Source organism: Tripterygium wilfordii, chromosome 19 (assembly GCF_013401445.1).
Source record: "Tripterygium wilfordii isolate XIE 37 chromosome 19, ASM1340144v1, whole genome shotgun sequence".
In the NCBI taxonomy this organism is placed as follows: domain Eukaryota; kingdom Viridiplantae; phylum Streptophyta; class Magnoliopsida; order Celastrales; family Celastraceae; genus Tripterygium; species Tripterygium wilfordii.
The window spans coordinates 4349490-4363558 of record NC_052250.1 but is presented as its reverse complement, the minus strand read 5'-3'; positions in this window follow the sequence as shown (position 1 = coordinate 4363558).

Here is a 14069-nt window from a genome sequence, read left to right as displayed (position 1 = left end):
GGTTTGACCTCTCTCTTTTGTAGGGTTGCCAAGATCCTGTTGTAGATCCAAGTTGTAATCTGTGTTTTTTTTCTGTTTAGTTTTTATTACCCGACTTAGACTAGTAGAGTCGGTTCGTTGGACAGTGGTTTGACATTGTCTGGTATAATCTGGTGTCGTTCAATAATGTCTGGCGATGTCCAATTTAGTATTTGTGTTTTAGTACTTTGTTCTTGTTTTTTTAATCCTTAGGTTGTATTCCACCTTTATGGTGGGCCCGAGTGCCTATGGGCCTCAGTTACTCAATTTATTGGGTAACCTAATACAATAAGGTCTAGGAAACCCTATGCTACCCATAAACCACAACAATATTCATGGGAAAACCGCTCACACCTCAGGAAGTTGGTCTCCTCATGTGTACTCACCCGAAAGGGAAGAAAAAAAAATAGAGTTTGAGCTAAATAGTCAGTAGGGGTATAATACCCGATAAGGACCCGAATATTCATGACGCGGATATTGAGAGAGAGCAAGTCACAACGGTATAAAAAAAAGTAGAATTAGTCTATAGATACAACAATCAACTCTAAATAATGCAAAGAATGATAGAGACAATATGAAGATTAATCATGCCACAATCACCATCCAATATGCATATATATAAGCATGCCAACATACATATGCAAAACAAACATCCAACCTGTAAGCATAGTACCACAAAACATGCACAACCAATCGACAACACATAACAATCCAAATTCCTCATTGGACTCCATGACGCTCAAAATCATCCACAACTATCAAGATAGCACACGGTAGTCCGATTTACTCATCAGAGGTCGTGGTGCTCAAATACCCCGTACCATCAAGTCGGTAACAGATAAATATGTTAACATAAGACCTTATTTACATCATATTTCGACAAAGCAACATGATTACATGAACATAGAAATATAACTCTATGTTAACAATAATCTAGAGTAAAGCACTAACCTGTAGACATGATTATACCGAAGAAAAATTCTCCTTTGTAAGTAGTTCTTCTCCTTTTGTTGAATCAAGAGTACTCAAGCCAATCAATAGGCCTTGGCTTATATAGAATGAGCAGTTGTTCAAGAAAGCAGAGACCACTAACCCACAAAGCATGCCAACTCCCCAAACCTATCACTTAGTGGAGATATTTCTCTAACTGCCAATATAACAATAATCATATTTTTAATCATATTTTTTAATAAATAGTTAGTCTATTTGCACAAGGAGTCTCAAAATCAATTTATTATCATAAGACTCCATTAACTTGAATATATCTCAATATGCCTCATCAAATCATTCTAATATACTCAACATAATAGATAAATCCCAAACAATTGTCAAATACCCCGAACAGTCAAATGGGTAACAGATAAGGGATAAATCTCAGACAGTATCACAGTGATCACGCCTATTTATGGTGTGTCACGAGTACAATCATCGTAGAAAACCAACCAACCACATCAAAGCTATCACATCCACAATACAACTCCTAGTCACAATTCAGTCTATCCAAACACACAATCAACCATATTTCATGATGCATGTATAGGGTGATTCAATGAATAGAAATCAAGTCACAATCCAATGTAGCGAGTATTTAATGAGCAAGGAATATAACACATAATATCTAAAAAAGAACCCACACTATAGGCTAATAAATAAAGAACCCCAACTGCCATAATAGAGCCAAACTCACAACACCACAACAAAGCTCTAGATGAAATAGTCGGAGGCAACAAAATGCGAATAATTCCCAATGTAATTGACATTAAGCAATTCAATGAGCAAGCAGATAACGAGGGGAGTAATATCCCAGAATTTATAATAAAATGAAAGGTTGGGTACTGGAAGACAAAGGATCAAAACCCCTACCTCGATAATAGTGCAACAAATGTATACGTCTATCGCGTCTATTGCATCTCCTCAATCTCTTAAATATATATCGGCTATAGCGGGTTATTAAATCGTCTAAAATAAATTATTAGACTACCCAAAATAATTTCCTAATAATTTTAATTGTTTGTTCGGTATATACTGGCCAACAATGTCATAGGCCCATTTATTTATTTGGTCAAACCTACTAGTCAAACTGGTCAACCTAATCAATCTTAAATTCTAATCAAATAGATAAAATTATCCAAAGTGGGTCAATGCATCAAATGGGCTTAAAAGTCCTTTAGGCTACTATTTAAAGCCTGATAGTAATTTTTGATCACTTAAATAAGTAAATAAAAATGCCAAATTGAATTACACGCAAGCGCGCAAGACCGTAGCAGAATAGGTCCTGCAAGTATAAGGTTGAACCACAAGGATTGGACAAACAATACAATTAACACAAATTTATTGATTTTGGTTGTTGTTATGCCTACCTTATTGGTTTAGGGAAGTTCCTGTTTCATGATACCTATAATAAGGTTCAGAATTTATTCTCCAAGAATGGGTTCAAATCAGTTGATGAAGAGTCCAGATGAGGTGATCAAAGCCAAAATGTGCAAATGAAACCTCCATGTTGTTTATTCAATAAAATGCAGTTCTAATTTCAAAGACAAAAGAGAAATGATTTATTTTGATTTAGTTGAAAAATATTTGTTTCGTTAATTCCAGATTTTAGTATAAAAGCATGTCGCTCTATCCATCAAAATCTAGTTCATTGCCATTAGATGATTGTTGAAGAACTCCATCTCTTGATCAGATTCAGAAAATAATGCAACATACAAGCATATTCTATAGAGGCATTTCAGGGCAGGTTAATACTGTTGAAAAATATTACGAAAAATATTTCATGGAATTTTGCAAACTTTTGTATTTTATTAATCTCATTGAATTTTGAGGTTTAAACTAAATTAAAGTAGTTTTTATTTTTTAACCTAATGGTTAGGAGAGAGTTTTTCTTTTTGGAGGTTACAGATGCAATTTCCACTGCTGATGCGAGAATCCCATATCGAAAGTGAAGGGGTTCAATGTCTACTTTATAAGGGGTTCAATGTCCACATCATACCGTTCTCTGCTTTGATGCACATAACAATCAAATGTTCATCTCTTGTCACGTCACGTTCGTTGAACATATATTCCCCTTTCAACAACCATCCACCTCTAATTTGCATGATTGCACAAATACCTTGACCCAATTTCACTCTTAACGTAATACCCTCAACCCGTGCACTACTACCAATTCCTCTCCCACTTTAGAGTGTGTTTGGATTGAGGGATTTGGAGGGAAGGGAAAGGAAGAGAAATAGAGTTTCCTTTCAATTCTCTTGTTTGGATAGTTTATTAAAAATTAAGGGGAGGGATTTGAGGGGATTTGGGAGGAAAATTTCATTAAATTTTTGTTAAAATTCTTTCTCTCCAAAATGGAGTCATTTGGAGGAAAGATATTACTAATTAAGTTATTTGTAAGTTAAATATCTATTTTACCCTTGTACATAATATTTTAACATAAAAATAAAGATGAATTAGTAAATTAAACAAATTTTCTTTCCTTCTTTTTTTTTATTTATCCAAACATGAGAGAGGGAAAAATAATTCCCCTTCTCCTCCCTTCCCTTCTCTCCCCCTCCCCTCCCCTCCCTTCTCTTCCTTCCCCCCAAATCCCTCAATCCAAACACACTCTTAGTGTCTCCTTCAATCTTCGCTCCTTCATACAACATCACTTCCACTACTAACTTGGCTCCCACGCTGCCCTCAGAATCACAATCACCTCCCACTCAATCCGTGAATCCCTCTTTGACACCAATGACCGACCTGTATTTTAGACCGAACCTCTATTTTACGGACCGAACATCCTTTAATTAGGATGTTCTAGCACTTAAGTAGTGTATTTATGTTTAATTTAGTTAATTTTACTCTTATGGTTGTCTCTCATTGGTTTTGCAGGAAACTGGGTTAAAATGGTTGAATTGAAGATGTTTGGAGCTGAAGAAAGGAGCTAGAAATTCATCAACTGTCCGGACACCTGTTCAGCCACAATCCCATGATGAATACCCGTCGCACAGGATGGGGGCCCAAGTCTAGCATCATAAGTTTGGGCCTAACTCTCTATTGAAAACCCAGGTTGACAATAGGAGGTTTGTCCTCCCTTATAAGCTAGACTCCATACCCACCATCTTTCGATGTGGGATTCTCATCAATCCTCCCCCCTTGGAAGCATGCACGTCCTCGTGCATGGCCTTGGTTGTACCATTTCGACATATGGCCCACTTACCGCCCCAAGCCTTGTGAGCCAGGGTCACATAGCCTTGTCAGGTCCAGTGGATCTAGGGCTTTCCCAATTACTTTTAACGGCCTTTTTCTTTCTCTTTTTTAACGGCATCTTTTTCTCTTTTTCAACCCGTCCACAATGGACACGGCCCACTGTCTGCTAACCCAACTCCACAAAGGAACGGGCTCTGGGGCAGACCCGCCTATGATAGTGCCAACCCACGGGCCTGCACGCAGGTGTGTGCGCTCTCAATGAAAGCACCAATGATGAATACCCGTCACACGGGATGGGGATCGAAGTCTAGCATCACAAGTTTGGGTCTAACTCTCTATTGAAAACTCATGTTGATAATAAGAGGTTTATCCTTCCTTATAAACTAGACTCCAAACTCACCATTTTCTGATCTGGGATTCTCATAATCCCACCTCAACACCAACTCCACCTCATCTGATGCAAGCAATCCCTCCAATAACTCTTCACATGTCCCCCCATTGCTACCTCACCTACTCCTCCCGCACCCATGGTTACACGTGCTCAAAACAACATCCACAAACCAAAGAAACTCTTCTCCCTAACCTTCCGCAACTCCCAAACACACTGACCTCCTTTCTAGACCATGAACCTTCCACCTACACCCAAGCATCTAAATCCTCTCACTGGCGTAATGCCATGGCTGAGGAGTATCATGCCCTTATTCATAACAACACATGAACTTTGGTTCCTACCCCCCACACAAAATATTTTGCTTGTAAGTGGGTCTATCGAATAAAAAAGAACCCTGATGGTTCCAATATTGATCGCTACAAGGTCGCATAGTAGCCAAAGGATTTCATCAACGACCGGGCATTGATTTCACTGAAACCTTTAGTCCGGTTGTTAAACCAGCCACTATTCACCTTGTTCTTAGCATTACGATGTCTCATGGTTGGACTTTGAAACAATTAGATGTTAACAATGCATTCTTGTAGGGTACTCTTACTGACAATGTTTTCATGCAGCAACCCAGGGGTTCACTAATCTTCAGTATCCTAATTATGTCTGTAAAATTCAGAAAGCAATTTATGGCTTGCGGCAAGCCCCTCGTGCCTGGTATACGGAGCTTCGTACATTTCTCCTTGCCAATGGCTTCACCAACTCAAGATGTGATGCCTTCCTATTTATTCTTCGTCATTCCAAGTTCACCACATGATTTACTGAATATATGTAATTAAGCTATTATATCTCTGTAATTATTTTCTCTTATACCGTGATTGATTTGTTTCCACCTTTGTTATTACATGTAAGGAAACAGTCAATCACCACACTTGTATTTAACCTATAACGTGAGACTCAATGAAAAACACAACATTCATACAGTCACCACAGAATTTTTCAGTAACAACCTGTTGTTTCTTTGCTACCCATGATATGGCACCGGAATTCGTCACAAATACATAGCCAGAAGTGCTTGTCTTTACAAAGTAACCATCTATGCGACAATACCAAACTCAAGCTAAGGTGTTTGTTTCAATCCATATAATGCCTTCTTCAGTTTATAAACCTTTTGTTCATCACATTTTTTCACATCACATAACCAGGAGGTTGATCAATGTACACTTGCTCAAGAAGTTTGCCATTGAGGAAGGCTGATTTGAAATAAGTTGGAAGATGGACCATGAATTTTGTGCTGCCAATGAGACCACCAGATGAATAGTATCTCATCTTGCAACTGGAGCAAAGACCTCTTGATAATCAATGCCATGTTCTTGCTTGTAACCTTTCACGATTAACCTTACTTTGTGCTTGTCTATTTCTCCCCTTTAGTTCAGTTTCGTCTTATAAACCCATTTTACGCCAACGGTCTTCTGCTCTCTTGGAAGATCAGTGAGTTCCCATGTGTTATTCTTCACAATAGCTTCAAATTCAGCGTCCATGGCTTTCTGCCATTTTATATCCTTAACAGCTTCTACAAAAGTTAATTGGATCATATGTTGGATATATATAGCATGCATAAGTCAATATAATAATAATTGCATAAACAATGACCAAGTTACACAAACAGTAACATACATTAACAAAACAGTAACATAAACGCAATTGCTTATATTAAAGAATACCAAACCAAAACGGCAAGACAATTGATAGGAGAACAGCAAGGAAGAGCGAGGTACGGTGTGCACCGAATCTCCTTAAGGTGAATTTGCCCCAGCCACTTGGTGTCAACACTTCCGGACAAGCACCTCCCAAGATACAACGCTCTTTTTGTGTAGGTAAGTGACACTTCAATACCACACAACACTTTCGAACCAAGAAAATGAATGTACTCTCAGATTTGTGAACAAAAGAATAAGAGGAGAATAATAGTTTTTGTGGTCTCTCAACTCTACAACTAAGCTCTCTATTTATAGTAGAGCATTTCAACAAAATGGTCCACAAAATCAGCAATATGGACTGATTTTTAGGACTCATTATTGACCCATTTTCATGGTGAAATTATCTCCACTAATCATTGACCATAAACAAACCAAGAAATTTGTGGGAGGACCTTAACTAACTTTGAATTGGTCATATTATGCACCAATGTATATGAGAAATACACATGAGTGGAAAATGTGTCTTGGAATGAAGTATATTTCATTCAACTACACTTAATGATATTTAATATCATTATTTTCCAACATCATAATCTACAAGCAAAGCCAAGTGTGCAATTGTATCATAATTACAAAGTTCAATACCACTTATATAATTGCTCATCCATAAAGGTCTTTTACTTGGATGTTGATCATCTTGGCTTGGTTGTGGATCATTCTCTGTTGGAGCAGGTTCATTTGTCAAAGAACTTGGCCAGCTTTCATTGGGAAATTGCTCCTCTTGTTTAGTCTCTTTCTCTTCTTGTGAGATACTCACATAGAACAGATGAAGCAACAAACAAATTCCCTAAGAAATAGGGATTATTTAAATAACCACTAAAAAACTTCAACACAAATGCCAGAAGTGCTTTTGCGGTGAAGTTGTGCACGCCAACCAGCAATTGGTGAACCTTTACCGAGTTTTCAAATGGACCCTAAATATAGCGAGCAAAAGAGCGTATAAAGGCCGGTCTAGGCACACGCCATACTCTTCTTGAGCCTTGATTGAACCTCTATTTTGAGGTTCCAATGTCCTTTAATTAGGATGTTCTAGCACTTAGCTAATATATTTTATTGTATTTAGCTTAGTTTTACACTTACAAATGTTTCCCATTGGTTTTATAGGAATCAGACCTTGTTAAGGGCAAGTTGGAGCACTTTTTTGGCATTTTTTGCTGTGAGGTGTCCAGACACTTGCTGTCCAGATACCCACATTAGGTGTCCGGACACTTCTTTTGAAAAATGAGACATAGCCTATAACGAAGACTTGATAAAGCCCAAGTGTCCAGACACCTTCCGAAGCTGTCCGGACACCTTATCGCGAACCAGCAACTGCAACATAGATTTTTAAAAGGTTTTTCGGGTATTTCTCAATTGTAACCAATGGGGATTGACGTTGATTTGATTTGAATTTTACTACGGATTTTGTGTGTTAGATTGTTTAATTAATGGAATCAATTGATTTTGTTGTTTTAATTGTTGTGATTGCTGTAATGGGATTTAACTTTTTTGACACATAAGCAAAATTTGACACATAGGATCAAATTATTTTAATAGTCAACCTGTCACCTCAGTAGGTTGACTGATCAAAATTGTCCAATTATGCCCGGGTGACTTAATTGACACAAATTGAAGTGTCGGTCACTAATTTAGAACAATTTGACAATCAATGACCAAATTGGAACACTTGTCATATTTCGGTGGTCAATCGTTGTATTAACCCCATTATAAATACCATATGGCATGAATACTTTTTTTTTTGAAATATCGCTGATAAATATGCTTCACATTGGAATCGAACTTTGAGCACATATATACCTAACCCAGCCGATTGCTAACCAAATCACCTCTCGTTGGTATATAGTATGAATACTTGATAGAGTCATAGATTTAAAGAGTATGTAATTAAATTAATAATAAATTTAATTACACAAGTAGTAGAATATATTCTACTAACATATTATAAAAAAGAAGGGAATTATGGTAATAATGTTATAAATCATATTATATGAAAGTACACTACTATAATACTAAATTATAACACGATACATCAAATTAAATAATACAAAATATTAAAATATTAAAAGTTAAATGGTAACTGGGTACCCAATAGTAAATAATTTCGATTTTGAAAATTTAAATGATTTCTTACATAATTTCAAAACGATTTTCGTATAAGATAAATTAAATGGATATGGTTTTGATATTTCTTAATTGGAATCATACGTGATCCGTTGCCATCCCTATTACCTGTATATTACATGGCTTATTTTCTTTTATAATGTCATGCTGACATCATCATCTTTTTTTCTTTAAACAATCATTAAAACGTTCTCTCTCAAAAATGTCAGATTTAAAAAATATAAATATCCAGAATCAGCAAGGAAACATCTTTCCAATGAGACCCACTGTCGATATTTTTTGGAACAAAAAATACGATACAAAAATTAGGAAAATGTCCATAAACAATAAAACACTAATATGAAGGCTTGAACAGTGAAATTTGGCCAAAATAGCATGATCGCGACCAGTCTCGATTACCAAGCAAAATTTCACTTTGCAATGTTTTTTTTGTCACTAACAATTCCTCTAAATTAAAAAAGAGTGAAATTTCACTATTTTAACTGTTCTAAAAATAGTGAAATCTCCCTAAACTTTTTCATGACTCGTCATGGAGGGGGTCTACGAAATTACCAAAATATCCCAATAATGCATATTTCTTTGTAAAAAAAATCTCCATAATTCATTTATTGAATCCAAAGTAAAATCTAACTCTTCAAAAAAACATTTAAGAAATAATTTAATGTGTCTTTACGAATAAAACATGCGGAAGTCTTTAATAATGAAACTCTATGCTATCCATAAACCACAGCTGTATTCATGGGAAAACCGCTCACGCCTCGAGAAGTTGGTCGCCATATGCATACTCACCTTAAAGGGAAGAAAAAAATAGATATTGAGCTAAATAGCCAGTAGGGGTATAATACCCCGATAAAGACCCGAATATTCATGAGGCGGATATTGAGAGAGAGCAAGTCACAACAATATGAAAAAAAGTAGAATTAGTCTACAAATATAACAATCAACTCTAAATGATGCAAAGAATGACAGAGACAATATGAAGATTAATCATGCCACAATCACCATCCAATATGCATATATATAAGCATGGCAACATACATATGCAAACTAGACATCCAACCTGTGAGCCTTACCACGAAACATCCACAACCAATCGGCAGCACACAACAATCCAAATTCCTCATTGGACGTCATGACGCTCAAAATCATCCATAACTATCAAGGTAGCAAACAGTAGTTCGGATTACTTATCGGAGGTCGTGGAGCTCAAATACCCTATACCATCAAGTGGGTATCAGATAAATATGTTAACATAAAACCTTATTTACATCATATTTCAACAAAGCAACATGATTACATGAACATAGAAATACAACTCTATGCTAACAATAATCTAGAATAAAGCACTAACCTGTAGAGACCACTAACCCACAAAGCATGCCAACTCCCCAAACCTGTCACTTAATGGAGATGTTTCTCTAACTGCCAATATAACAATAATAATATTTTTAGTCATATTTTCTAATAAATAGTTAGTCTATTTACACAAGGAGTCTCAAAATCAATCTATTATCATAAGACTCCATTAACTTGAATATATCTCAATATGCCTCATCAAATCATTCCAATATACTCAATCTAATAGATAAATCCCAAACAATTATCAAATACCCCGAACAATCAAATGGGTAACTGATAAGGATAAATCTCAAACAGTGTCACAGCTATCACACCTCTTTATGGTGTGTTGCGAGTACAATCATCACAGAAAACCAACCAACGGCATCAAAGCTATCACACCCACAATACAACTCCTAGTCACAATTCGGTTCATCCAAACACACAATCAACCATATTTCATGATGCATGTATAGGGCGATTCAATGAATAGAAATCAAGTTTCAATCCAACGTAGCGAGTATTTAACGCGCAAAGAATATAACACATAATATCTAAAAAAGAACCCACACTATAGGCTAATAAATAAAGAACCCCTACTGCCATAATAGAGCCAAACTCACAACACGACAATAAAGCTCTAGATGAAATAGTCGGAGGTAACAAAATGCGAATAATTCTCAATGTAATTGACATTAAGCAATTCAATGAGCAAGCAGATAACGAGGGGAGTAATATCCCAGAATTTATAATAAAATGAAAGGTCGGGTACTGGAAGACAAATGATCAAAACCCCTACCTCGATAATAGTGCAACAAATGTATATGTCTATCACGTCTACTGCATCTCCTCGATCTCTTAAAAATATATCGGCTATAGCGGGTTATTAAATCGTCTAAAATAAATTATTAGACTACCCAAAATAATTTTCCAATAATTTTAATTGTTTGTTTGGTCTATACTGGCAAAAAGTGTTGTAGACCCATTTATTTATTTGGTCAAACCTGCTAGTCAAACTGGTCAACCTAGTCAATCTTAAATTCTGATCAAATAGATAAATTATCTAAAGTGGGTCAATTCATCAAATGGGCTTAAAAGTCCTTTAGGCTACTTTTTAAAGCCTGATAGCAATTTTTGATCACTTAAATAAGTAAATAAAAATCCCAAATTAAATTACGCTCAATCGCACAAGTCCGTAGCAGAATAGGTCATGCAAGTACAAGGTCGAACCACAAGGATTGGACAAACAATACAATTAACACAAATTTATTGATTTTGGTTGTTGTTATGCCTACCCTTGTTGGTTTAGGGAAGTTTCTGTTTCATGATACCTATAACAAGGTTCATAATTTATTCTCCAAGAATGGGTTCAAATCAGTTAATGAAGAGCCCAGATGAGGTGATCAAAGCCAAAATGTGCAAATGAAACCTCCATGTTGTTTATTCAATAAAATGCAGTTCTAATTTCAAAGACAAAAGAGAAATGATTTATTTTGATTTAGCTGAAAAGTATTTGTTTCATTAATTCCATATTTTAGTATAAAAACATGTCGCTCTATCTATCAAAATTTAGTTCGTTGCCATTATATGATTGTTGAAGAACTCCATCTCTTGATCAGATTCAGAAAATAATGCAACATATAAGCATTCTATAGAGGCATTTCAAGGCAGGTTAATACTGTTGAAAAATATTACGAAAAATATTTCATGAAATTTTGCAAACTTTTGTATTTTATTAATCTCATTGAATTTTGTGGTTTAAACTAAATTAAAGTAGTTTTTATTTTTTAGCCTAATGGTTAGGAGAGACTTTTTCTTTTTGGAGGTTATGAATTCAATTTCCACTGATGATGCGAGAATCCCACATCGAAAGTGAAGGGGTTCAATGTCTAGTTTATAAGTTGGGCGAACCTAACATTAGTCTACCGATTTTCTAGTGGATAGTTAGGTCCAAGCCAATCTTATAGGCTGGGCTTGGACCTGGGGATTTACCCCCTCTCCATGTGGGCATATGTGTTTTGTTAGTGGTGTACCCACCTTCCCTTGGGCGTGTGCTGGCCTCATGGTGAAGGGGTTCAATGTCTAGTTTATAAGTTGGGCAAACTTAACATTAGTCAACCAGTTTTTTAGTGGATAGTTAGGTCCAATCTTGTGGGTTGGGTTTGGGCTTGGGGATTTACCCCCTCTCCATATGGGCCTGTGTGCTCTATTAGTGGTGCACCCACCTTCCCTTGGGTGTGTGAGGGCCTCGTTGCATTAACTGAGCTCGTATATGAACTACCATATAGGCCCATCTAAAATAGCTACATGCCTAATAACCATTATTCAAATAAGATTAAAAACTTTTCCTTCTAGAAGATAACGTGATGTTTTAAAGCACATGAAACAAAACAAAACAACAACCATGACAAGAAGAAGAATTAGGTTTGCATGGACAGTAAACAGGGCTGCTAGAAAGGTGACCTTAAAAAAAAGGGCAAGCTTGCCGAAGAAATTTGGTGAATTGGTCATCTTATGCCATGTCACCATTGCAATCATCATCAATAGTCTAGATGAGCAAGAAGCAACACCGTGCCTGCAACAAATGCTAGTTGGGTTCCTCGACCTCCCAAAGATCGATTAGTCAAAGAAGATGTTCAATCAAGAGACGTACTTGAGGGAGTGCGTGGAGAAATTGGAGAGGAAACTCAAGACAGTGGAGTAAAAATTGAATGAGTTGGAGTTAAGTAATCTGATGAACCAAACGGACCAAGATAGGGAGGTTGGCAGGGTGAATTTGAAGGACCAAAATGCGCACGATTTATTTGTCTTTGTCAAGGGGAATATTAAGGATATTTGGAGGAGGATTGCTGCTGAATATCCCAACGCAAGTGAAGAACACAAAGAGATTGATGTTGGATATTGGTTTAGTAATGTGCCTCCCTTGGGCACAATTAAATGTGAGATCGACGCGTCCATTGGGACAGGCCCAAGGTCAAGTATGTACATTTGCATTACAAAAACCAATATCGAGTGAATGGGAAATTGATCCCAAAAGTGTCCACATGATATGGTGTAAGTTGGTGGTGTGTACACAATTCCACATTAAATGAATTATAAACTCAAGAGTGAGTTTATGAACTTGGGCCCAATGATACTCAAGTTGTTGGTGGGAAAACCTTACATGAACATAGGTTTGGTTGGGCCAAATACACACATGGGCCATGGGATTGGTTAGGCCCCGTTGATTGACTTGGTCAATATTTGACCACGTCAATATGACCAACTTAAGAAAATATATTCCTCTTTAAAGCTGGAAAAAATCTACTCCTCATTAGTTGGGTTAGTTACAACTAATAGCCTATCCCTTTTGCTTGAATAGCAGGTTTTTCTTAAGTCTTAGATAGGTAGTAACGAGATAGTTCAAGTGAAGTAATTTTTAGTTGCTAGTCATACACTTATTCTCAAAAAAAGCCTCTCCTTTTTGTCATTCAAACAATGCACGTGTTCCAGAAAGAAGAGGCTTTCCCGTGGTCAGAGTTTAATTCTCATCATCTTTGGTAAAATCAAGTCGACCATGGAGACATTCATAAACTGCTCGATACGGGAATAAGAAAGCAAGCTCGCCTTATTGATCTTAATATTTCATTCCATTGAAATTTTGTCAAGCTACTTGATTAGTTTTTACATTGATCTTCATATGTCATTCCATTGAAATTGTTTCAGGCACATGGTTATTCCGTTGATTTAAAACAATGGATTAGTTATTCCATTGATTTTAATATTTTATTCCATTGAAATTGTGTCAAATCTTTGGTTATTTTGTTGATTTAAAATAGTTGAAAGAAAGCGCACAGATTTGGGAGAAAGATGGATCGAATATTATTGATATTTTCTCACTATGACACGGTCTCAAGATCTCCTTTAAATACACCATATACAATCCCTAATTACATGGAGAATCATCAATCACTACCTAACGTTAGGGAGACTTAATTACAAGATTATGCACTGCCTATAATTCAGATATTCCTATCATTAAGGAGCTGATTATATACAAAGTCAACACTCCCCCTCAAGTTGGTGCATGGATGTCATACATACCCAACTTGGACAAGAATCGATGAAAGACACGCCTATTCACAGCCTTCGTTAGAATGTCTGCTACCTGATTTTCTGTTCGAATATGCTGCACCTTTATGACTTCACTCTCGATCTTCTCCTTGATGAAGAATTGATCAACTTCTACATGTTTTGTTCTATAGTGTTGGACTGGATTATGTGCAATA